Source organism: Micromesistius poutassou (genome assembly GCF_964030765.1).
Source record: "Micromesistius poutassou genome assembly, chromosome: 3".
Lineage (NCBI taxonomy): Eukaryota > Metazoa > Chordata > Actinopteri > Gadiformes > Gadidae > Micromesistius > Micromesistius poutassou.
The window spans coordinates 8,639,362-8,666,003 of record NC_140273.1 but is presented as its reverse complement, the minus strand read 5'-3'; positions in this window follow the sequence as shown (position 1 = coordinate 8,666,003).

Sequence of the window (26,642 nt, the reverse complement as noted above, 5' to 3'; positions counted from 1 at the left end):
GGAACCAGAAGCGAAGGAGAGCTCCATGGGCTAGTACTCGGCACAGCAAAACCATTTTCAACGAGATAGGTTGCCTCCTGTTGCATTATGGCACGTTTTGACGGATGTGCTCTATAGGCATGCTGTTTTATTGGGGAATGATCACCCACGTCAATATCGTGACATAGCACATTAGTTTGAGTGGGGATGTCTCCGAAGAGGGTCGGATGATTTTGCACAAGCCTGTCAATATCAGCCCTGGCAGAGTCAGGCAGGTGCGCCAAATGGGCATCCAGATTTGACAGGATTTCTGAATTTTTGAGGCGCGCACATGAAGAGGAGCTGCGTCTGTCATTCAGCCCGTCATCACTGGGATCATATGCGGGCTGTGCAACCGAAACGGTGGCAATAGGCGCAACTATGGGAGGTGAAGCACTCTCACGGCCAACATACGTCTTCAGCATGTTGATGTGACACACGCGAGTTTTTTTCCTGCGATCGGGAGTGTGGATTACATAGTCGGTCTCGCTGAGTTTACGGTCAACCTCATACGGCCCGCAAAACTTTGCCTGTAGACTAGGACCCACAAGAGGTAGGAGAACTAATACGCGGTCACCAGGCGTGAAGGTCCGCGCGACAGACTTTTTGTCAAAATGTGTCTTCATTTTGGACTGAGCAGTGGAGAGTGAATCACGGGCCAAATCACAAGCGTGATGCAGTCTCTCCCTGAAGGAGCTAACGTAGTCCAGCATGTTTTCAATCGAACCAGTGTTTGAGAGAAATTTCTCTCGCAACAGGCGTAGAGGGCCGCGCACGGTGTGGCCAAACACCAAATCGGCTGGACTGAAACCTAACGACTCCTGTAACGTTTCCCTTACGGCGAACAACAACAGGGGCAAACCCTCATCCCACTCACGGTTTGTCTCAGTACAATATTTGCGAAGCATACTTTTCAGAGTTTGGTGGAATCTCTCTAACGCACCCTGACTCTCGGGATGATAAGCGCTGGAAGTGTGGTGTTTCACATTTAGCTCTGACATGACCTGGGCGAAAACCCTGGACATAAAATTGGATCCTTGGTCACTCTGAACGCGCCTTGGAAGGCCAAATGTGGAAAAAAACTTGACAAGCGCTTTTACAATGGCACGCGCTTTTAGGGAACGCAACGGGACAGCCTCAGGGTAACGGGTCGCCGCACACATCACAGTGAGAATGTACTGATTCCCAGACTTGGTTTTCGGCAACGGACCCACACAATCTACAATAACATGTTCAAATGGCTCTCCAATGGCAGGGATTGGTTTTAATGGAGCTACAGGGATCACTTGATTTGGCTTACCTGCGACCTGACAGGTGTGGCATGACCGGCAAAATCTCACAACATCTGACTTAAGTCCAGGCCAAAAGAAATAACGGAGGATACGGCTGTAGGTTTTTCTAATACCTAAATGACCGGACATGCTATGGTCATGAGCCAAACCTAGCACCTGGGGACGAAACTGCTGTGGCACTACCACCTGAGTCACAGTCCCATAGGCTGAACCAGAACGAGGACTCCAGCGGCGCATCAGAACCTCATCATCTACCAGGTAGGACCCAGACTTATGACATTTTGGATCTGTTACCAGAGAAAAACAAGGAGACAAAGTGGCATCAGTTTTCTGTGCAGTGATTAACTGTCCCCTGTCTACTAAAAGAGTCAGCGGTTCAACATCAGGCTGAAGTTCCACCACAACCTTCTCTTTAACGTCTAAGAGAGAGCCTGTGGAAACAGAGGTAGTCATAAAGGAGTCACTGAGATCCACCAAGTCTCCAAGTTTCCGGGCCTGAGCACGGGTTACAGCACACACAGGAAACAAAGGAGGTGAACCGGGCGTAACAGAACCGGACACAAACAAATCTGCGATTGGGTTTCCAATTACCTCTGGAGACGGGAAAACTTTACCACCGGCCAGATCATTTCCGAGGATCAGATCAATACCAGCTATTGGCAACTGGGGTCTCACAGCGATTTTGAATTTGCCTGACACAATCCTAGAGGTTAACTGAATGAAATGCAATGGGGCAAGTACAGCACTTAGCTCCACACCCCATGCTAAAATGTCAGAACCAGAGTAAGACTGAGCTGAAAAGGGGAGAACACCTTCACATACGAGAGACTGTTTCGCCCCGGTATCCCGCAGGATAGTGATTGGAACTGGCTTATCCACACCCTCAAGGAAAACAGAACCTTGTGTAACAAATGGTTTGAAATCCTCGTCAATTTCATCAACCGCATCCACAGTTTGCTGGTGATGTGGTTTAGTGTGTATGAAACCGATTGGGAACGGTGTGTTAACATTCTTAACTTGTTCTTTTCTCCTAAGAGTGGGACAGACGGCGATGAGGTGACCCTGCTCATGGCAATAGAAGCAGACTCGTTCCTCAGTGTCACCAGTAGCAGCAGTGGGGTTACGATAGGAACTCTTGGGTGATCTAGGGCTCCGGCCAATGGGGACTAAATCATGGCACACCAGGGGAGAAAAAACACTCTTGTGCGTCAACAAAAATTCATCAGCGAGTACCGCAGCCTCCGTGACACGGGTAACTTTTTGCTCACTGAGGTAAATGACAATTCTCTCGGGAAGTCTGTTTTTAAATTCCTCCAGCACAATGAGTTCTCGCAAATTATCAAAAGTTACTACCTTACTGGCCTGGCACCATTTATCAAATAGAATGCTCTTCTCCCGTGCAAACTCAACATATGTCTGATTGGCAGTTTTTCCACAATTCCTAAATTTTTGCCTGTATGCTTCTGGCACTAGTTCATAAGCTCGAAGGACAGTGGCTTTAACGGTGTCATACTCAAGGCTGTCCTCAATGGACAGAGAGTTGCACACTTCCTGTGCTTTCCCAACTAACTTACACTGTAGTAGAAGAGGCCACACACTCTTCGGCCAATGTAGAGTAGTAGCGATGCGCTCAAATGCACTAAAAAATGAATCCACCTCAGATTCCCTGAAAGGAGGCACTAACGCAATATGCCTGCTCACATCAAAACCATCGTGAGGACTGGGCGTGGATGTCTGCCTGGGTAACGGACTTGCAGCTACAGAAGCTCCCCGCTCTAACTCCAGAGCCCTTACTTTAAGGTGCATGGTTTCCACCTCCAACTCCCGCTGTCTAACCTCCACCTCCTTTATACGCAGGGTGAGCCTCAGCTCCTCTGCATTCATGCCAGTAGGGGAGGTCAGGAGTGGGGCAGGAACACCAGCCAGATTACTCTGCTCAACCCCAACCGTGGGAGCTGGCTCACCCATCCATCCCCTTTCACTCAACTCTGCAAAGAGCAGCTCATATAACTCTTCTTTCTTCGTGCCAGAAGATACATGCACATCCCATAAATTGGCGATAAGGCACAACTCAGCCCTTTTACATTTTCTTAATACGTCTACAGTCGGATTAGCCACAAACTCTTCTAATTTGAACTCCATTCCTTCCGTACCAACAAAAAAAAAACAACTACCAACAGACCAGCAGAGACAACATGAGAGAACTATGTCACTAATTCACCAGACACGACAAAAGAAAGATGGACGAGCCCCCAATTATGTTATGACCGGCCTAGGGGAACCGGACACAACAAATGGTGCTCCCCTCTTTTCCCCACTCCCAAGGACGACCAGGCACACAGGGCTGCAGTCTAGCAGAAGGTAATTTATTCAAGTGATGATGGAGCCTCGGGGTGAGCATAGCCAAAACAACAAACAAAAACAATCTAACCCAAAACTAACTTACCTAACCGAAAAACCAAAGAAAACAAAGTTTACAGGATTCTCACTGACTCCCTAGGTGAAAAACAGGAGAAAAACAAAGATAAACCAAACAAGCTACTCACCCCTATGTTTACCTGGACTGCTTAAAGTTTTAACACAATACAATACAATACAATGCCACATGATAAAGCCTGGTGCAGTTGGGAGCAGGGTCAAGAGAAGGAGGCGGATTGTCTTTAGCGGCGGCCATTTATAGTAGCTCCTCCAGCCTCTGCACCAATCGACAGCCAGCACCTGGAGACACACCAATGGTGGTAGCCCCACCCTCAGGCCGGGAGGAGCAGCACCTGGAGAGGAAGAGAGCCTAAGGGTGGTAACACCACCCTCAGGCCGGGAGGAAGCATAGCACAGACGAATTCCATACAACACTGAAAAAATTCAACATATGACCCTGGGTCATAACAATTGGTTTACATTTCGTTCTATGTATCACGAAAAAAATCGGAGAAACGCTCCCATTCAGGATGCATCGGTTTACATTTCGTTCTGTGTAGCACGAAAAAAACGCTGCCACTCAAAATGCATTGGTTTACATTTCGTTCTGTGTAGCACGAAATAATCGAAAAAACGCTCCCATTCAGAATGCATTGGTTTACATTTCGTTCTGTGGGGGACGTTTGTTTCAGTTTTTGAGGAGGTCTGCTTAAAAAATCGGACATATTGATATACTGTATATAACTAGAGGGTGCACTGTACTGTCTGCACACACACTCACTCACTCTCTCTCTCTCTGACGCTGCCATTCAAAATGCATTGGTTTACATTTCGTTCTGTGTAGCACGAAAAAAATCGGAGAAACGCTCCCATTAAGAATGCATCGGTTTACATTTCGTTCTGTGTAGCACGAAAAAATCGGAGAAACGCTCCCATTCAGAATGCATTGGTTTACATTTCGTTCTGTGTAGAACGAAAAAAGTCGGACAATCGTGCTGTGGGACACGATTCAATAGATTAACGTTCGTGCGCATGAGCACGAAATCGCGTGATACCGGGTTGCTGGGTGAAGTAACGTAAAACAGCCAATCACCGTTCAGCCGGCTGGGCCAACCGTTCAGAACCGGCCGCAACTGTGGGTCTATTTAATGATATGCGGCAATACATTAACACCGTTTGTTACCAGTATTGTATACATTATCGTTGTCGACTTCTCATCCTCATCGTCATCCGCTTATCCGGGGTCGGGTCGCGGGGGCAGCAGCTCAAGCAGGGGGCCCCAGACTTCCCTTTCCCGGGCCACATTGACCAGCTCTGACGGGGGGATCCCGAGGCGTTCCCAGGCCAGTGTTGAGATATAATCTCTCCACCTAGTCCTGGGTCTTCCCCGGGGTCTCCTCCCCACTGGTCATGCCTGGAACACCTCCCAAGGGAGGCGTCCAGTGGGCATTCTTACCAGATGCCCGAACCACCTCAACTGACTCCTTTCTAAGCAAAGGAGCAGCGGCTCTAATCCGAGTTCCTCCCGGAGGACTGAACTTCTCACCCTATCCCTAAGGGAGAAGCCAGCCACCCTCCTGAGAAAACTCATCTCGGCCGCTTGTGTAACAGTGTAAATAACAACTGTTTTATTGTTTTTACAGTTTTATGTTAAATTCCTGTCAAACATGGGATTTTTTATATTTTATTTTGAAAGACCACGGCGGAAGTTTGTGGTAATGCTGGGCAATATGTAAATTGCTCAGTCTCATCAAACTTTCGTCGTGGTAAGTCGTCGTCTGTCCGCTTGTATATAAATCAAGTTATAAATTATAAATTACGCATAGGATGGTTGAACTTGATCAGCATTTGATTTTTTCATGTTTGTTGAACTTAATGTTTGTCAAATCCTTTTGTATTATTGGTTTGTAATGAGAATTGCGTGATGTGTGGAGTTCTTGAGCACGAGGTGTACGTGACCTGTGCACACTAATGTGGGGCTCCTCTTTTGTAGTTCGAGCGGAACAGACTGGTCATTATTATTTCCCATTTTGCAGGTATGTCTTATGTTGTACTGTAATATTGTTATGTGCTTTTTGTTGAGAAAAATACCACTATACGATCACAAAATGTAAATGGATCAGTCTCATCAAACTTTCGTCGTGTTCGAGCGGAACAGACTGGTCATTATTATTTCCCATTTTGCAGTAAAAAAAGAGTGCTTCAACCAGTCTTTGTGGAGTAATTCAACGAGCAGTGGAGCGTCAGACACATGGTCACATTGGTGCCGTGACTCGTTAATCTCCTGCTGGACGGTGGTTTCTTCAGCGCGACCCGGGGACTCGTCTCGCTACCGCTGCTCCTGCTCCTCTGTGTATCATCAGGTGGACATTTTATTTGAACTGTTGAGTTGTCAAAGGACATACTTAGAGCTGATTTTTTTGTTTTTTGATTTGTTTGATTTGACATTTTACATCTTTTTTTTTCACAATGAGTTTTGGTCGGGAGGGATATAGCACCCCTCGTGGTGTTGGCAGGGGGAGAGGAGTGTTGGGTTCTCCTATGGTTTTAGAGTTTGGAACACCTGTAAATGGGCGTGGTATTCTTATGGGGGGTAATGAGGGTACATCAGGGATCCCTTTGATCAGTGGGGCTGTGTCCCCTCCCCTAAGTCACCCTGTGGGTAATCCGGATGTGCCTCAACTCACCAGTTCTGCTGTCCCAAGTCCTGAGGCCCTTGCCAATGAAATAGTTAATCAAATGGGAGATGTAATCCAACATGTTACTGAGCAGGTTGTGCAGAACATTATAACCCAGCTCAGCCCATCTGTTAGTACCCCTTTTACCAATTCTTTCACTTCACCAACCAACGCTGGCATGTCTTCTTCAAACATGCTTGACGCCTCTCATGTGCAGCTTGTATCTCATAGAAAGTTGAAGGATCCCCCATGCTTCAGAGGAGAGAGCTCCGACTCTGTATCTGTGAGAGAGTGGGAGGACCTCATGAGAACCTATATCAAGAAAAGTAACCTGAGACCTGAGGAACATGCTGAGGAGATCCTTGTTCACCTTAGAGGTAAAGCTAGGGACATCGCCCGAGTTGGTACCAGAAATAGTGACATAGACATCACCTGTGACCCTGAAGCTATCTATGTTCTCCTACGACAGCACTTTGACTCTGCCCCATGCTCACCTCTCCCACTAGCAGACTTCTATACCACTCTGCCTGAAAAAGGGGAGGAGGCTTTTGACTATTGGCTCAGACTGCACCGAGCCGTTGACATTGCTGTTGAACGGCTGAAAGAGCATGGCAAGACGATGGACAGTCCTGGCACTGAGGTAACACGCATGTTTATAAGAAATTGTCCCAGCCCGGAGCTTTCAATGACCTTTCGTTCAAAGGCTATGGCCAAGTGGACTGCTCATGAAGTTCAGGAAATATTATGCGAGCATCATTCAGGCATGACGTCCACTGCTAGCAAGGTAGTCAGGGAGAAGGTAGCAATGAATGTACAGCACACTGCTCCTCCACCACCTGTACCACCTACTGGGGGGCAGGGCATGTCACAGTCGCAGCCCACTGACTCTGCTACCCTGGAGCGGCTCATCAGCATGCTGGAGAAAGTGCTTTTACAGAGACCTGTTCAGTCGGGTCCATCTAGACAGTCTGGCCCACGGCGTCCCAGAATTGAGGGATTGCATGACATGCCTTGTTCTGTCTGTCGTGATGCTACTCACTCCGCCTTCACTCACTGCCGTGAGCATAGGCTCTGTTTTCAGTGCCACTCATCAAGCCACTCGAGTCGTGCTTGTCCTGGCCGCACAGCCTCGACCACTCATCAGCAGCCGGAAAACTAGTGGGTCTGCACTTCAGGGAGGACAGTGTGGATCATGATAGTGAGTCTCCCAGCTGTGTCAGTGATGACTTGGAATCCTTGTACGAATCTCATTGCTCCTCTGCACCATCTGGAAAAACAGTCATTTTCCAATCGACACACAGGCTTGAGAAATCTGACAGCTTGTTCTACACTGATGTTTGTGCTGCAGGTGGAGTTCAACTGAAAGCCATGATTGATAGTGGTTCCATGTCATGCTCTATAAGTGAAGCTGCTGCTGCACGTCTCTTGCGACACTGCCCTGATTTGAATAGTAGTCCTGCTGATGACATTGTTGTTGTTGGTGCTGGAGGTCACCATGTTTACCCAAAAGCAGTCTATGATTTAGAGGTGGTTATTTATGGCTTCAAGTTGCTCATCCCGACACTGGTCATCCCTGGACAGACAGATGACATGATTGTTGGCAGTAATGCTATCAAGCAGCTCATACACTTGATGAAAAAGTCTGAGGACTATTGGAGACTTTTGGCTGCACCAGTTGACATTGCAGACGATGACTGTAACCAGTTCTTATCCCTGCTCTCCAACTCTGAAAGGTGGCGGGGAGGGCCCATGCCTGACAAGATCGGCACAATAAAGTTAAGGCAGAGTGTTACACTTGAACCGCTGTGTGAACACCTTGTCTGGGGCAAGCTGCCTGCATCTACACCTTTGTCAGTGGGGAGTACAGTTGTTGTCGAACCGACTCAGTCAAGATCAAGGCCCAGGAATGTACTGGTTGGCCGTGTTGTCACACCTCTGTGGGGCAACAGGTGGGTGCCCGTAAAACTGATTAACCCTGGCAGCAAGGCAGTGACTCTGAGGAGAAACTGCAAGATTGCAGACGTCTTCCCATGTGTCGCAGTTGAGGAACTGCCTTCACCTGAAAAGGTTTCTGTCAATATTCAAGATGTCACACAGGGCTCTGTGGTGACAAAGTCCCCTCAGCAGAGGAAAGAGATTTTAAACGACTTGGGATTACAGGACTTAGACTTAGATAGCTGTGAGGTGTCTGATCAGTGGAAAGATAAACTTTTGCAGCTTGTCGTGAAGTATGAGTCGATCTTCTCAAGGGATAAGATGGACTGTGGGGAGGCTATGGACTTCGTCCACAAAATCCACCTTGTGGACGAGAGGCCGTTTCGCCTACCTTACCGCCGAGTCCCACCAACACAGTACGAGAAGTTGAGAACCGCACTGAATGAAATGGAGGAAAGAGGCATCATCCGGAAGTCACACAGTGAGTACGCCTCACCACTGGTCTTGGTGTGGAAAAAGGATGGGAGTCTGCGCATTTGTACTGATTTCAGATGGCTCAATGCAAAGACTGTGAAAGATGCACACCCACTGCCTCACCAAGCAGATACTCTTGCTGCACTTGGAGGGAATGTCTTCTTTTCTACTATGGACTTGACTTCTGGATTCTACAATGTGCCACTTCATGAGGCACACAAGAAGTACACAGCCTTTTCCTCTCCCTTTGGCCTCCATGAGTACAATAGGATGCCCCAAGGTCTATCCAACAGTCCCGCAACCTTCATGCGGATGATGTTATCGATCTTTGGGGATGAAAACTTCAGCAGCTTGCTCTGTTACTTGGATGACCTCATGGTTTTCGCTCCCAGTGAACAGCTGGCCCTTGAACGTCTGGAGATGGTGTTCTCCCGTCTGAAAACTCACAAACTTAAGCTGGCTCCAAAGAAATGTCATCTCCTGAAGAGCTCAGTTAGGTTTCTGGGGCACATTATCTGTGCAGATGGGGTGAAAACAGACCCTGACAAGGTCAAGACTATTGCTGATGTAGGAGAGTCAGAGTTGATGGAAAGTGATGGTGTTACGCCTTCCTGGAAAAAGATCAGGTCTTTTCTTGGCATGGTTTTTTATTACCAGCATTTCATCGCTGACTGCTCAGCAAAAGCCAAACCTCTTTTCAGGCTCATTTCTGGACGTCAAGTTCAATCTCAGGCCAAGAAAAGAGCTAAGTTCAAGAGAAAGCCCTCTGCCCCACTAGCTATGACACCAAGTGACTGGACTGCTGCATGTAAGGAATCATTCAGAATCCTGAAAGATGAACTTACTCATGGTGTCACCTTGGCTCACCCTAACTTTGACCAACCTTTCATTCTTGCTGTCGATGCTTCTTTTGATGGCATTGGGGCAGTCTTGTCACAAGTGGCACCTGGTGAGACAATTGCAAGGCCTGTTGCCTTTGCCAGCAAGACGTTGACCCGTTCTCAAATGAACTATCCCGCACACAGACTGGAATTCCTGGCGCTGAAATGGGCTGTATGTGACAAGTTCAGTCATTGGCTTAAGGCAAAACATTTCACCGCCTGGACAGATAACAATCCCCTGTCCTATATTCTGACAAAACCACGCTTAGATGCATGTGAACAGAGGTGGGTAGCCAAGCTGGCAGCGTTCAATTTCGATCTGAAGTATGTTCCAGGAGTTCAGAACACTGTTGCAGACGCTTTGAGCCGTGAGCCATTCGTTCAGTCATGTGTTGGTCACCGCTTGCTGAAAGAGCCTTACATCGCATTATTGGACGAAGTCAATGGCGTTGTCAGAGGCACAGTGCAGGATGCTTTTCGGCTGACAAACAACTGTCAGGTGGTTCGTGGTGCAAGGTCAGAGTCATCGGACCTTAATGACGTGCATGACCCTCAGACTGAGGGAAGTTCATTCAGCTCAGACGAGGTGTCAGCTGCACTGAGTGCTCACCGTGGTTGTGGTCGTCTCAGTGCTAATTTACCATTGCCGCAGCTGCCTGACGAAGACCCTTCCACTGTTATCTCTCAGAGCCAGCTTTTGAGCCTGCAGGAGCAAGACCCAACAATAAGCAGAGTCCTGTTCTATGTGCAGCGTAAAAGAAAAGCTACCAGACGTGAGGCTGCAGCTGAACCTGCCTGCGTTGGTAAGCTCCTCAGACATTGGAGAAAGCTGAAAGTACAAAATGGGATTCTGTACAGGGTGAGAAAAGACAACCGACTGAACAAAAAGCTGTCCCAGTTCATTGTGCCAGATGGCCTTAAACATCAGATTCTCCTTGGCCTTCACGACAATGCTGGTCATCAGGGCCGTGCACGAACCCTCTCCCTCGCCAGAGAGAGGTTTTTCTGGACTGGCATGGAAACAGACATAGTGAACCATGTACGACGATGTGAACGATGTATTGTTGGCAAAACCCTTGAACCTGCAGCCCGTGCACCCCTTGAATCCATTCACACGTCTGAACCAATGGAACTGGTGTGCATTGACTTCTGGACAGCTGAACTGAGTGACAAAAAAACTGTTGATGTCTTGGTCATAACCGACCACTTCTCCAAAATGGCACATGCCTTCCCTTGTCGCAGTCAAACTGCAAAGCATGTAGCCCGCCGATTGTGGGATGATTTCTTCTGTGTATATGGCTTTCCCAAGAGAATTCATTCGGATCAGGGAGCCAACTTTGAGAGTAGGCTCTTGAGAGAACTTTTGGAGATGGCAGGGGTAAAGAAGTCACATACCACACCTTACCACCCAATGGGTAATGGGGTCACAGAGCGCTTCAACAGGACGTTGGGGAATATGTTGAGAACTCTTCCCCCAACTGCAAAAGCCAGATGGCCTCAGGTGTTGCGGACTCTAACCTTTTGCTACAACTGTACTGTACATGAGACGACTGGCTTTGCTCCATTCTACCTCATGTATGGACGGGTTCCATGTCTCCCTATTGACGTCATGTTCCAGCATGTGGTTCGAAATGACAAAGTAATCAGCCATAATGAGTTTGTCTCACGGTTGAAGCAGGACTTGAGTGAAGCCTCAGAAATTGCTCGGAGGCACAGCCTTGATGAGCAAGCGCGTCATGCCAGGCTGTACAACCGCAAAGTGAAGGGTTCTGCACTAGCTATGGGTGATCGAGTGTTGTTGGCTAACCGTGGCGAGAGAGGGAAAAGGAAGCTTGCTGACCGGTGGGACTCTACACCTTATGATGTTGTGTCTGTGAGGTCTGGGATCAATGTGTACAGAATAAAGGATGCCATAACTGGCAGAGAGAGAGTTGTGCATCGGAACCTTCTCCTTCAAGTTGACTTTCTGACCATGGATGAAACTCCTGCTTCCCTTGCTGACTCAGATAATTTGGATGTGGAATGTGGAAGTGGTCGAGACTCTGTGGAGATGAACGATGTAGATGGCTACAACCAGACTATGGACTGGCTAATGCACTCACCTGACATAGCTCCCGTTGGTGTGGTCCACTCACCTGACACAGTTCCCGTTGGTGTGGTCCACTCATCTGACACAGCTTCCGTTAGTGTGGTCAACTCACCTGACCGTGGCCCCACCAGTGTAGCCCTCTCATCTGACCCAGTCTCTGCTGGTGTCTCTCACTTATCTGTGTCAGATGTGTCTCACTCGACTTTCATTGAAGATGTTGATGAAAACATTGCTATTTGTTTGCAACCCTGCAGTGTTCATGCAGGTCAGGGTGGTGCAGTCACTACCAGATATGGGAGACATGTCAGACCTCCTAAGAAGCTGATCCATGAGATGTCAACACAAAAGGTTGAGCATACCTTTCCTGGTTCAAGTCCTGTGTATGCATTCTTTCATGGACTGTTTAAGTTCTAGTTGACCAGGAGTTTTCTTTCTTTGTTTCCCCCCAGTTTTATATGGGCTGCATCTGTACTAGTGGATTGTTTTTCTGTTGTTTTGTTTTTTTAATTGGGTATGCAATGTGTGTTGCCTTGATCGGGATGTTGAGAAGGTGTACATGGCATCTTCTACTGGTCTGTGAAAAGTATTGGGCTTGGTACCTCCTAATCCTTTTGCACTCCCTATGGGAGGATTTTGTATCGACTGTAATTCACATCAGTGGTTTGGTTTCACTTTGAGCAACCCCAATTTTTTTTCCTATTTATTTTCTTGTTATGTTGCTCTGGATTTGTCTGTGGTTTAACAGAATTTAAAGGGGGTGTATGTAACAGTGTAAATAACAACTGTTTTATTGTTTTTACAGTTTTATGTTAAATTCCTGTCAAACATGGGATTTTTTATATTTTATTTTGAAAGACCACGGCGGAAGTTTGTGGTAATGCTGGGCAATATGTAAATTGCTCAGTCTCATCAAACTTTCGTCGTGGTAAGTCGTCGTCTGTCCGCTTGTATATAAATCAAGTTATAAATTATAAATTACGCATAGGATGGTTGAACTTGATCAGCATTTGATTTTTTCATGTTTGTTGAACTTAATGTTTGTCAAATCCTTTTGTATTATTGGTTTGTAATGAGAATTGCGTGATGTGTGGAGTTCTTGAGCACGAGGTGTACGTGACCTGTGCACACTAATGTGGGGCTCCTCTTTTGTAGTTCGAGCGGAACAGACTGGTCATTATTATTTCCCATTTTGCAGGTATGTCTTATGTTGTACTGTAATATTGTTATGTGCTTTTTGTTGAGAAAAATACCACTATACGATCACAAAATGTAAATGGATCAGTCTCATCAAACTTTCGTCGTGTTCGAGCGGAACAGACTGGTCATTATTATTTCCCATTTTGCAGTAAAAAAAGAGTGCTTCAACCAGTCTTTGTGGAGTAATTCAACGAGCAGTGGAGCGTCAGACACATGGTCACACTTGTATCCGCGATCTCGTCCTTTCGGTCATCACCCATCCCTCGTGACCATAGGTGAGGGTAGGAACGAAGATTGACCGGTAGATCGAGAGCTTTGCCTTGCGGCTCAGCTCTCTTTTCGTCACAACAGTGCGGTAAAGCGAACGCAATACCGCCCCCGCTGCTCCGATTCTCCGGCCAATCTCACGCTCCATCGTACCCTCACTCGCGAACAAGACCCCGAGGTACTTAAACTCCTTCACTTGGGCTAAGGACTAATTTCCTACCCGGAGAAGGCAATCCACCGGTTTCCTGCTAAGAGTCATGGCCTCAGATTTAGTGGTGCTGATCCTCATCCCAGCCGCTTCACACTTGGCCGCCAGCTGATCCAGTGAGTGCTGAAGGTCACAGGCCGATGATGCCATCAGGACCACATCATCTGCAAAGAGCAGTGATGAGATCCTCAGATCACCGAACTGCAACCCCTCCCCACCACGACTACGCCTCGATATCCTGTCCATGAATATCACAAACAGGATTGGTGACAAGGCGCAGCCCTGGCGGAGGCCAACACCCACCGGGAACGGAACTGACTGGCTGCCGAGAACGCGGACACAGCTCTCGCTTTGGGAGTACAGAGATTGGATGGCCCTGAGGAGTGAACCCCTTACCCCGTACTCCCGCAGCACCTCCCACAGTTTCGTTGTCGACTTGTGTTCATAATATGCCTGTGTCCCCCTGTTAATATACATCGCCATGGACCAACCGTTCCCTGCACTCCGCAGTGAACCGCAGCTTGAGGAGGAGAAAGTGATTGTTGCCGTTTGCAACTCCCGGAGCTGTATATTTAAGCAATAGATCACGACAGGCTGTGGTATACGGTCATTATATCACAGTTAAGGGGCGTTGTCCCCTGTTGTTTTTTTTAACGAATACAAAAAAGTAGTCCCTCCTGGCTGCCGGCAAAGTGTACGGCGGTTGCTATGCAACACACTAGCGTCCTTCAGAGAGAAGGCTAGAGACGGTAGCTTGGTTCGCTGGCAATTCAGCCTACTATCGAGCAGTTCACTCACCGTGTGCCTATTGCTTTACAACATTTCCACCCCCTCCAGCAATCAACATGTTTTTAGGCTTCAGTGAACTATGCTATTGCTTTTATATATAAATAAACAACAGTTCAAGTTAGGCGCGGAGTGATACTGGACTCTGTCAACTGAACGGGCGTCATAGCTGTGTGTATACACTCATTATACAACAGTTGGGAACCAATCAGATCGCTTGATTTAAGCCACCCGTTTTATAAATAATATTATATGATATTATATATATTATATATAAATATCTATATCTATATAATATATACGATATACATAATATCACGGCACAAAGCGGTGTGCGCCTCCGGATTATATTATTAACCCATAAACGATGGGCATTCCAGCGTCTCTCCCTCTTCCACAACAGGTACAGACACGCAATAGTGGTAATCTCGGCCATGGTTGATGAGAATGAATTGGCATGAATGACCGTTGGCGGGCAAAATGCTCCGCGACAAAATTCGCCCCGCGACACGCTTCAGTGCACACATTAAGCACAGCGACAGATTTCGCTGAGTCGCGCGACAGCATACGCATGTTCGCGCGAACAGGCGAAAATTGTGTCTTTTGGTGTGAACGCACAACAACTTGACAGCGAAACGTGATGTGGTTGCCAACTGCATTGCAATGCATTGTAGGCATTAGGCAAGCCTATTGAAATAAACGTATTGTGGCGACCGTGGGCGTGGTCGCCGTGTTCAGGGTGGAAGGGATCCTGGGGGGGTTCGGAACAATCGCAAGTTGGACCTCTGGCGCCCTCCTAGGTCCTTTGTCTTGGAGCCGAGCGATGTATGGGGTGTGAGAGTTGTATGACTGCTTAACCTGGGCTCCCGTCTCGTTCTTCCCGTGCTGCTCGATACTTTGGTATTGTTTACCTTTCCAAGTGCCCATTGAGTTATCTGAGCGTGTCACCTCAAAATATCTGAATGAATCAATATCGGACACTAAGCAAACTGAAACTTGTAAAGCCTTTGAAGCCTATTTAATTATAGGCCTGCCCTACATGCCTTCATTCTCTGTAAAAATTGAAAGACATATCTGACTCAATTACATGCATTGGGGCATGCTGTCTTCATGGCAAAATGAGCTCCTTGAAAGTCTGGTAAGCCGGGCCTAGAAACCAGAACTGTGAACCAAACGAGCACTCAATCTCAAATGGATTGAACCTGAACAAGCGTTCGGTACAGGCTTCAAAAGCCAGCGTCCATCGCACACCCCATAAAATAGGGTAGATCAGGGAATTTCCAACCCATATTGCTTCGTCAGTGCTCTCTTATTAGTTGACTTATTAGTGACTACCTTGCACAGATCAGCAATGAATCATGTTTAAATTTTCTTGTAAATGTGATGTGAGATAATATAGAACCCTGGGTTTGAAAGAAGCAAATGATACATTTTGCTTAAGAAACCGCCATCCTTGGAGGGTTCGGAACATTGTGACAGAATCCCCACAGTAATAAAATGAGTCTGCTTTACCCAGCAAGACGCATATGAAATATTATGTCATGAGTTTCGCACTCCATTTCCAGGAATTGTAGCTCTGTGAACGATTGTGAACTGATCCACATTGTACATTCTTCAAAATATGATCACCCAGCATGCTTTAGAGTAAAATCTGCCTAGGGAGCTAGTGTGCATTGTGAATTGTTTGCTTGTTTGTATGAATTTAACCTTTCTTGTTAGTCTCTTGGAACTGGCCTAGACAATTCGACCAGGGTCATTCTATTCCACCTGAGTTGGTCTCTAAGACCGGGATTAGTTTCTTAGACCTGGCTTAGTCACTTCAACCTGGTTTAGTCTCTTATACCTGGCTTAGTCTCTTCGGCCTGGGTCGTCTCTTCAAAAGGGGTTATTCTCTTCGACCTTGGTTAGTTTCTTCAAAAGGGGGAAGTCTCTTCAACCTGGGTAAGTTTCTTCGACTCGGGTTAGTCTTTCCAACCAGGGCTAGTCTCTACAACCTGGGTTGGTCTCTATGACCAGGGTTAGTTTTAGACCTAGATTAAAACTAACCCTGGGTGTAGATGAACAATTGAGAGTGAACAATAAAGGAATGACAAAACAACAGAGGAGGGTGATCACAGGTTTACTGGAGCAGGTCAACCCAAAAACACAGAAGTACAACACAACACAGCACAGCAACCGGGCCTTGGGACTTGAGTGTTGCCAAAGAAAACTAACCAAACAAAACAAAGCTAAGCTAACAGCTAACGCCGCGGACCACACATCCGCTACCCTAACTAAACTGAGCCAAAAATACAGTTGGTAGTAACACTCCTAACCTAGTGTTTCTAAACAAAGAGCAGTACTACGTGTTGTTAATGTATAGAGGCCTCTGTCTTACCTGTCCCAAGACCACAAGGTAGCCACAAAGTACAAAAACATGGTGGGGCTAACAAAAGTGTTCACAATTAGTTCAAGCAGGGGGAGAAGGGAAACTAGGGGACAATATATATATATATATATATATATCTTAGGTACGACGTGTACATATGTATATACATAATCAAAGGCTCTAACCATCCAGTTACAAAACCTTGCCACCAGCCACAGACAGGGCGAGAGAGAGAGAGAGAGAGAGAGAGAGAGAGAGAGAGAGAGAGAGAGAGAGAGAGAGAGAGAGAGAGAGAGAGAGAGAGAGAGAGAGAGAGAGAGAGAGAGAGAGAGAGAGAGAGAGAGAGAGAGAGAGAGAGAGAGAGAGAGAGAGAGAGAGAGAGAGAGACTAGCCACAACTGGCTTTTATCTGTGTGGAAGGCCTCCCCTTGCTGGAAACTGATTGGTGGAAGCTGGTTGGTAGAGGTGGGATGATGAATGGGTAATGACTGGCACCTGCACAGAACAGAGGGAAGAGAAGGCAGCAACAAACAAACAGTGGCCGTAACAGTCTGTTAGACCTGGGTTAGTCTCTCAGACCGGAGGTCTCTTAGACATGGGTTAGTCTTTCTGACCAAGGTTAGTCTCTACAACCTGGGTTGGTCTCTTCAACAGGGGTTAGTCTCTTAGACCTGGTATAGTCTCTACAACAGGGATTAGTCTCTACATCAGGGGTTAGTCTCTTAGACCTGGGTTAGTCTCCTCAACAGGGGCTAGTCTCCTCAACAGGGGTTAGTCTCTTAGACCGTGGTTAGTCTCTTCAACAGGAGTTAGTCTTTTAGACCTGCGTTAGCAATTAACCTTTACCATTTTCTTAGGATAGAAGACCATCTAAATCTTAATGGACGGCTTCCAACAACCTCCAACAAGGGCTTTGTGTAAAAAAAACGCACATAGCACCCTGCTCCATCACATTATGGTGAGACAATGCAATTGAAGCCACTCAAAAATCTTTCTAAACATAAGTTCAGCATTAGAGGATGAAAGCAGTTTCAGCAACTATGAGATTCTAATGGAAATGGATTGACAGTTTATTTATGTATCTATGTATGTGTGTATGCTGTGCATTCAGCAAATCAGCAGTGATTGACTCACGTAATCACAGCAATCTATATTTGTCTCTGTCATAACAGCATCATTACAAACCAGTTAGACAAGCTTCTCATTATCTCACAATAGCCTAGCCTGTGAAGAGAAATTCCTAGAATGGATTTGTAAACTGTCATCAAACCCTGATGGTATGCAAATTGTTCCTCATAACAAAGCTTGGTATTCCAGTGTGAGCCGGCGTTTGTCAAACACTTGATTTATCAGCCCTAACCACTTTTGTTACCATACTTTCTGACTCTCTTACGACACTTGAGCCCCACAGTATAATTATGTTCACATTCTGCCCTAGTACATTGTGGTCATATAATGGACTACTATGCTTTACCTTCAATATGTTATACACTTATGTAAATGATAGTGAGCAGTCTGGCCCTGCTGCTGGCAAAGTACATTGGATGCTTCCTCCTTCCGCCACCACGGGAATCAAACCTGGGTCCTCATTTCCTTTGGCCAGCATCAGCGATAGCGATGTATCTCCATCGACTACATGGAGATAAAGTCCTACAGCGAAGTCCTACAGCCAAGTGGGTGTATTTATCTTCTTGTGATGCCTTTCCTCTTTCTTCAGTGAAGCTTATTACCGTCACACTTGCACCAAGTTTATACAACAAAAGGCTGTATTTAATATAGCTATTAAATAAAGAGAGAAACCATCTAATAATCTGAAGTACGGAAAGCTTGAAACTTGAGCATTGTGGCCTTTTTATAGCTTACAATAATAAATTAAAACAAAGGTTTACAAGTTCTCATTCTTTACCTGATGAACACCAAAAGAAAAGGGGGTTAATGGGTTTTAACCACGATCTGGAGGAAATACTGAGGGGAGGAAAAAGGAGACAGTGCTTGAAGGAATTGCAAGGTGAGAGTGGTGTGGGACACAAAAACAGGTTCAGCACGCGGTTTAAAGCAGCAATTATTTATTTTTAACCACTAGATGGCGAACAAGGTCCACTCAACAAAAAAAAGGTGTTTCCCAGGTATGCCTTCATGGCAGAATTACTGTAAACAAGGTCACCTAAGGCTGGCCTTACGGGCTAATTTCAATATTATGTAATGTGATGGACAACATAAATAGTTTAAGTTTATTGATTTCCTTCTATTCCTTCAAGCCAATTTGTAAAGTTTAATCTATATTTCCTCCTGACTGCTAGCCAAACAGGTGAACAATTAGCATTCAGTCACCTGGCGGGGCCAGGTCAATCACATTACGATGACGGGTAGCTGAATCGAGCCACATCAATATGGACGTTGACAAAGTACAAACTACACATAACCAAGAATGAGTTCATTAGCTAAGTTATTATTGTTATTTTAACTTTTAGATCATGTTGTCCATCACTTCAAGTCTATACAATATATCCATGTGAAGGCTGAATGGAAAACAAATTAAACATATTTACATCTGCACCTATTTTATTTAACAAGCAAACATGTTTGATGAAACAATTTACACTCCGGGAGGCTTTCGTGTCATCTGACAAGGCAGATGGTTGAACCATCTGTGAAGTCGTCCTTGGAAAAGGTTTGGAAAAGGGTGGGATCCTAAAAAAAATTGGGTGATTGGATGAACCATCTTTCTATGACCGTCAAACCATTTATCATGTACATCATGGATCACGGAGGTAACCTAGTTCCTCATAGCATACTGATTGGTCTGAACCACTGTGGTTCAGCCGCAAACGCAGAACTTGATACCTGGCAATATAGATTCTTACGTGATCGTGATCGCGATTTTGAGAATTAAACTGCCTCCAAGGTCATTTTTAGTGTGCTTGAGACAGAAGACAAGAGGAATGTCTACAAGAGAATGAGCACCTATGTACACACCCCCCTAGCAAAACAGTGGGGGTGAGGGCTGAAACAGTTGGAAGTCCTCTGCGATAAATCAGTCTCTTTAAACCGGCTCAGTGACTTTTTTACCGCTTGAAGGGATACGCAGCGCAGAGAGACAGGGACGATTCCTGGTCAGGAGAAGTTCAAAGTTCATACATGGTATGAGACGGTTAACAGTCCTAGTGGGCTTCTTATGTAGAGGTTCTGATCCAGTCTGGAAAGACTAATTATATTACATTATAAATATTTAGTTTTAATTTTCATGTGTGATTTGTTTTTGTCATGTTCTGCGGCTGAAACTCAAGGGTTTAATACATTTTGTTTTATCTGAGATTAGTTTGTCACCTTACCTTATGTAAACCAAGTTTATTTTATCTGATTCTTATCTCATCTTGTCATTTATGCAATTTGTATATTGCTTACCAATCACCAGAAATCAAATTCTGAAAATACAGTAAATTAATAAATCACACGCATCCATACACAGACATGGTTACTTAAAGTCAAACCATCTAAGACTATTAAATAACCGTCCCCTGCTCATCACGGCCCCACCACCACCTCCTGAACTCTGTTCAAGCTTGACTTTTTAATCAACCGGTGGTGAGACGATATATAGACCTCCCCAAGCATCACACATTTACTCCAAATACTTGACGTAGTCTACTTCAAGGCCATTATCATCTGGTGTTGCACCTTTAGCTGTCTTTTGCTGGAATTTTTAATTGCAAGACATTTATCACGTTGCTTCCTGCAACCTTATTTGGTTGTCCCTTGAGTCACATTAGAGTATATATTTATCCTCTCTTAGTAAATGCTACAATTTAGATTAATTTAATGGTCTGGAAAATTATCTGGGCAATTTGATATATCCTGGTATTTGAATAGTTGCATATAGCATCAGCAGGTCTAAATATTATACATTATACATACATTAAATATTATACATTATTTTTATTTTGATCATTTGCCACGCTGTACACTTTTATCTAATGTCATTTGACAGGTCATGCAAAGTATATACAAATGTATCTGACTCAAAGCTTACCTTTTTTTTTGCCAACAGCGGCTCCCATCAGGCGAGACGAGCGGATCCATGAGTCACTGATCCGTATTTCACAGTAATTAACAACCGAAATGTCCATCTGATGTTCCCACAGGTGCGAGAGTCATGCATCAGATGACTAACCTGCTGTCTAGTCAGTTGCCAACAGCCTGGAACTCTGTGTTAAATATGTCCCTATGTGTTCAGCGTCTTAATGTATGTGGTTACGTTTCTTGAACTGCATCAACCTTGTTTAAATGTGGGCCACTATGTTTGTGAAAATGTATTTCCACTTGTAGGACAACACATGACTATATTTTTCAAGCAACACTCACAATGCACTGGAAATTAAACATATATTTAAAGCTACAGTGTTTCCCTTTCTCATTCATTTGTTGTATCTAGCAGAACGGACCAGGCAGAAATGTAGTATTAATGTATTTGAACTCATTTACTCCCACTTGAGGGTGAGGTCAATCCATTGTGTATTTGATGTTCTTCATGGTTCTACAATATGAACTATCTAGCATGGGTCATGTGGTCCCGCATAATTCTTGCTTTCAAAGTTCCCCTGTAGCCAACTGTGATATTGTATCCTGATTAGCTTTAACAAGCATAAGAACTGATGAAATAGGGATGAAAGAATGTAACACACAAAATTATTTATTTTAGTTAATTAGTTAAATTAAGTTTTTCTTAATTTGTTTTATTCTTCTAATTTGATGAACTCAGCATAGACATCTGTAGAATCAGTATAACGTTTATATGGAGCTCCACAAAAGGGAAGGATCCGTTGCTTGTTTTTGGTGATGAGATGTGTTTAGTTGTGTGTTCCAAGTCTGGGTCGCTGGCTTCAAAGCAGCAACATCACAGGGTTCACAGGCCACAGTGGACAGCGCAGTGAAATCACAAACCCACTAACGTGTTGTTAGAGCCGAGCAAGACACAGAACAAGAAGCAGCAGCATTCACTGTGGTTGACTGAACCTCTGTTGGGCCATCTTTGAAATGCATTATGAAACTGAAGTAGACGTGTGCTGAATGAAAGATCTCACGTTAACGTGTGTGTGCCACAGCCGCACACATACACACATAAGAACACACTCAGACTGACTCACTCTCTCTTTATCAAACTCACACACACTCTCCTTCACACATACACACACACAGACACACATACAGACAAACACACACACACACACACACACACACACACACACATACACACACACACACACACACACACATAAGAACACACACACTGACTCATTCTCTATCTCTATACCACACTCACACTCTCATTCACACTCATATACACACACACACACACACACACACACACACACACACACACACACACACACACACACACACACACACACACACACACACACACACACATACTGAGTCAAAATGCCCTGAGCACATGCCCTCACCCTTACAGAATCACAACCAATGGTGCAAGGGAGGTGAAGATCTCAAACCAGAGAGGGAGGGAGGGAGGGAGCATGGGAGAGAGGGAGAAATAAGCAGGGCCAGTGTGTTAGAGAAGCGGTATGTTTGTGCTGGAGGAGAGTGAAGGGGTGGTGGGGAGAACAGAGGTGTAGTGGTGGGTTTGTGGTGGAGGAGGATGAAGATGTGGTGGGGCGTGCAGAGGTTTTTGTGGTGGGGGACTACAGAGGTGTAGCAGTGTTCATGTGGTGGAGGAGAGTGGAGGGGTGGTGGGGAGTACAGAGTTGTAGTGGTGGGTTTGTGGTGGAGGAGGATGAAGAGCTGATGGGGAGAACAGAGGTGTAGCGGTGGGTTTGTGGTGGAGGAGAGTGGAGGGGTGGTGGGGACTGCAGAGGTGTAGCGGTGTAGCGTGGAGAGGGTTTTTATGATGGTCTGGTGGAGCCCAGCCGTGTGTTCACGAGTCACGGCCCATTTAGAAACCAAAGAGCTGCGACTTGGGGTGTGTCATGGGAGCAGGGTTGAGAGAAAGAGAGAGAGAGAGAGAGAGAGAAAAGAGAGAGAAAGAGAGGGGAGGGGAGAAAGGGATGAATGGGGGAGATGGGGATGGGGAGAGAGAGAGTGATAGAGAGAGCAGGAGAGGGAGGGAGAGATTAAGAGGAGGATAAGAAGAGAGAGGGAGGTAGAGTGAGAGGGAGTGAGGGAGACAGCAAGAGGGAGAGACAGAGGGGGAGATAGAAAAATAGCACAAACATGAGCGACAGAGATAATAGATGAATAAAAGAAGAAAAAGGACTATGATTCAGAGAACACATTTTTTAGGGAAAAAGCCTTGGTATGAAGTCGACTTCTACGTACCTGAATAATGAGGTTAATTAATGTTTTTTGAAAAATAGTTGATGTGAGAAGAAGCAAATTGCCTTTGATTCATGCTAAAGATAATTTGCTTGAAAGAAAAATGCTATATATTTTTAAAGCAGATAATGGCAACAGATCCACAATGAAAGATTGAAGAGCTTACAAATTGTCCCTTTTGAAGGACATGCCTGCATGCATGTGTGCCATGTTAATTAATGTCTTCAAAAGGACATATTATATATAAATCATGTAGTTGAGGTATTTTCTTCTCGGGGGATCCCGCTGGAGTGTAAAATTTTGATCATTCAACATATATAGTAACAACCTGGAAGGGTGATATTTATTATAAACAGTGAATTGGTTAACTATTCGCTGTGATCCTAAACTTAATTTGCACAGATGGAGAGAGAGTTTAGGGTCAGGATTTATTTATCAATCAACCTTAACAACCCTTCACAATCTCTCTCTCTCTCTCTCTCTCTCTCTCTCTCTCTCTCTCTCTCTCTCTCTCTCTCTCATATATACATTTTAATAAAGACAACAATCCCCAAGCTGAGTGTAATCAACACACTAAGAGCTATTGCTTGCAGCTGTTGTTGAATTCAAAATAGTTGCTCTGCGGGCGTTCAGAATTAAATGGTAAATAAGAAGTGGTACAGGCTACAAGTTATGTTTTACAGAATACAAAGGAAACAGAATTTACGAAAATGTGATTTAATTAATTATTGTTGATATTTTATTTTCAAGACAGAGTGGGAGGAGACAGGACAGGTGAGAAAGGTTGTTCTGGCGGTTCGCAGGACTGAGAGTTCTGAGAATGGAGTGAAGAAAGCACATCCTCCCCTGATTGGGAGGAAGTATTCTAAGCTGAACAAAACACAGCAGGGGGAGGAAGCACACTTCAAAAGAAGCCAAAGCTTGGGCAAAATGTGGCTACTGCATGGTGACCTGGAAAATGACCTATTTCAAGAGGTTACAGCATAAAGCAGACTTTCAAATGTCTAATACGTGATAGAGAGAATGGGCGGTCAAAAGGACTGAAGGAATATCTAAACCCTGAATATTTGTGATGGCGTCTCTTTCAGATTTGATATTCTCATCATTTTAAAAACTGATTTCCTGCGGAGATTAGTCCTGAACCAGATGGCCTTGATACTACGATTGTTACTGAACTGTCGGTGGACTAAAGAGGGAAAAAAGTAGATGTGAGATGCTTGAGGAGGTCTTTATATCGTCTCACCACCGGTTAATAATACATCTGCTGATCCGCTGCAGGTGCTGAGCAGAACCACTTGATTAAAAAGCTTGAACAGAGTTCAGGAGGTGGTGGTGGGGCCGTGATGAGCAGGGGACGGTTATTTAATAGTCTTAGCTGGTTTGACTTGAGGTAACCATGTCTGTGTATGGATGTGTAAAAAAAGAGAAAAAAAACATGATATTATCCCACTGACACTTTTGTCCAAAGCGCCTTGCCGTGACACAGAGCCTAATCACAGCATACAAATACTACTACAAATAATATTTTACAAAGTAACATGCAACTACAAACAAAAAACAACCTGGATCAGTTTGAGAGGTGAGATGGAAGCAGTGATGCCACTAACGCGCTACTTAGTAACGCGTTACTATAATCAGACTACTTTTTTTTCAGTAACGAGTAGTCTAACGCGTTACTATTTCCAAACCAGTAATCAGATTAAAGTTACTTATCCAAGTCACTGTGCATTACTATTTTTGTAATTTTCCTTATTAAAAATATATATTTGCTTTCTTCTTGCGTCTCGGGGTGACGTACGCGACAAATCACGTTTCCGCCTGAGGACGTCAACTCACGTGTAGTAGGCTATACCGCGACAAAAACGTAATCAACAATGGAGGGAGGAGAGAGATGCGCGTTTTCCAGCTGGAAATACAGGCACTATTTTGAGTTTGTGTCAGCTAAAGTGTAATTTAATCCGGCCCGCCAAATAATATCTAATGTTTATCAGAACTTGCCCGGTTGACGCGCGTCTCGGCGCGGTACTGGCGCATCAACTCCGGCAGATCGCAATCCCCCCCCCGAATGTAACAAATAAAGTAACTTGTAATCTAATTTAGCTACTTTAAAAAACAAGTAATCAGTAAAGTAACTAAGTTTTTAAAGGAGTAGTCAGTAATTAGCAATCAGATTACTTTTTCAAGGTAACTGTGGCAACACTGGATGGAAGTGATCTTGGCAGAACTGCTGGTGCTTTACATGATTATGTGAATACAGTGCGTGATCAGTGACCAATTTAGATTATTTAGGGGGTTGCAGAGGTGATGACCCATCATAGCTGACAAGTGTCAAGAGTTAAGGGTCCTAATCTCCTACAGGAAGCTGCTGTGACCCCTCTAATTTAAAGGTGATTATCCAGAAAAGGGAATCATTGACACTACAAACAAGACATTGGTCATTGGTCAAATTTGTAATCTCAGTTTATTTCATGTGAAAGAAAGCAGCAAAATGTTTGATTTGAATCAACAGAGGCAGGAACTAAATTAAATCCTTAAAAATTAATCGTCACAGCTGAACAGTTGAATATATAATGTGCTTAGTCAGGCTTAGCAAGTGGATTCTACATTCATAGATGAAGGTACAAGGCGATCACTTTTTAATCTATGCAAGCTTTTTCTTTTTGATAACCTGTCCATTTCCTTGTCCTGATAATATATAACCAGGGTCTTTGAGGCCTGAAAAGTGCTATTCCTCAGTCGGTCTCTGTTAAGAAACCATGGCCGTATTCTGCATCCGGGGTGACCTAGAAATTCACCCCGACCCATCCCTCAGGCTCATTTATTACAGCCATCAGGAGAGGTCGAAGGTCGCCTTCAACCACCCGGACAAAGGGAGACTGAAACCCTTATTAAACCTCTCTGAAGATGCTTATCCCTGCTGTCTTTATTAGGATTAGGCTGATACAGGGGAGGGTATGTAAAAAATGTGAATTATATTTTTCCCCTGAATAGCCTCAGAATATAAGAAGAGCCAGATTGAGTTGATACGAGGTGGGTCTATCTCGTTCACTTTACACTCTGAGGAATAAATCAAATCACTTATTCAAACTTAGGTGTTACGATCATTTGAATTATTGCCGTAACCTGATTTAAACTGTTGCAGTGTATTGATCCACTGCTAATGTGATAATTAACAGTAATACAGTCCCTCCCTTAGGACCAGCAGAACGGTGTCTAGAACAGTCGGACCACCCATAGCGACACCAAGTAGATGGGGTCCCAACGCTTCAGAGGATATCTGGTTCTGCCTTGAAGCGTGGCCAAGCTTAGTTAACACAGGGCTCAGCCTAGGGAGCCAGAAAGCCCTTCTAAATGTTAGATCCTGCGGGCCTGACCACATGTTGACCTGGGTAATGGTATCTCAGGGAAATCTAGTGCACTCAATCAGTTTCCCCCGATTGAGACTGAACTGAACATACATTTTGCGTTTCCGCTCGAAATTATGATTGACACTGTAGCTCTCCAACAGACGCATAATGTTGTCTTGAAAAGTCACTGAAGAAAACAAAAGAAAAACAATATTCAAATGGGAAAATTGTTGCAACCTTTTTAGGCGAGAGGGACATTTTAATTTGGCAGAGAATAAGAACTGCATGAATGCAAGCAGAATGTCACCATATTTGTATTATAAGGTTTTTCTTAAAAAATTAAGTCAGGGCCGTT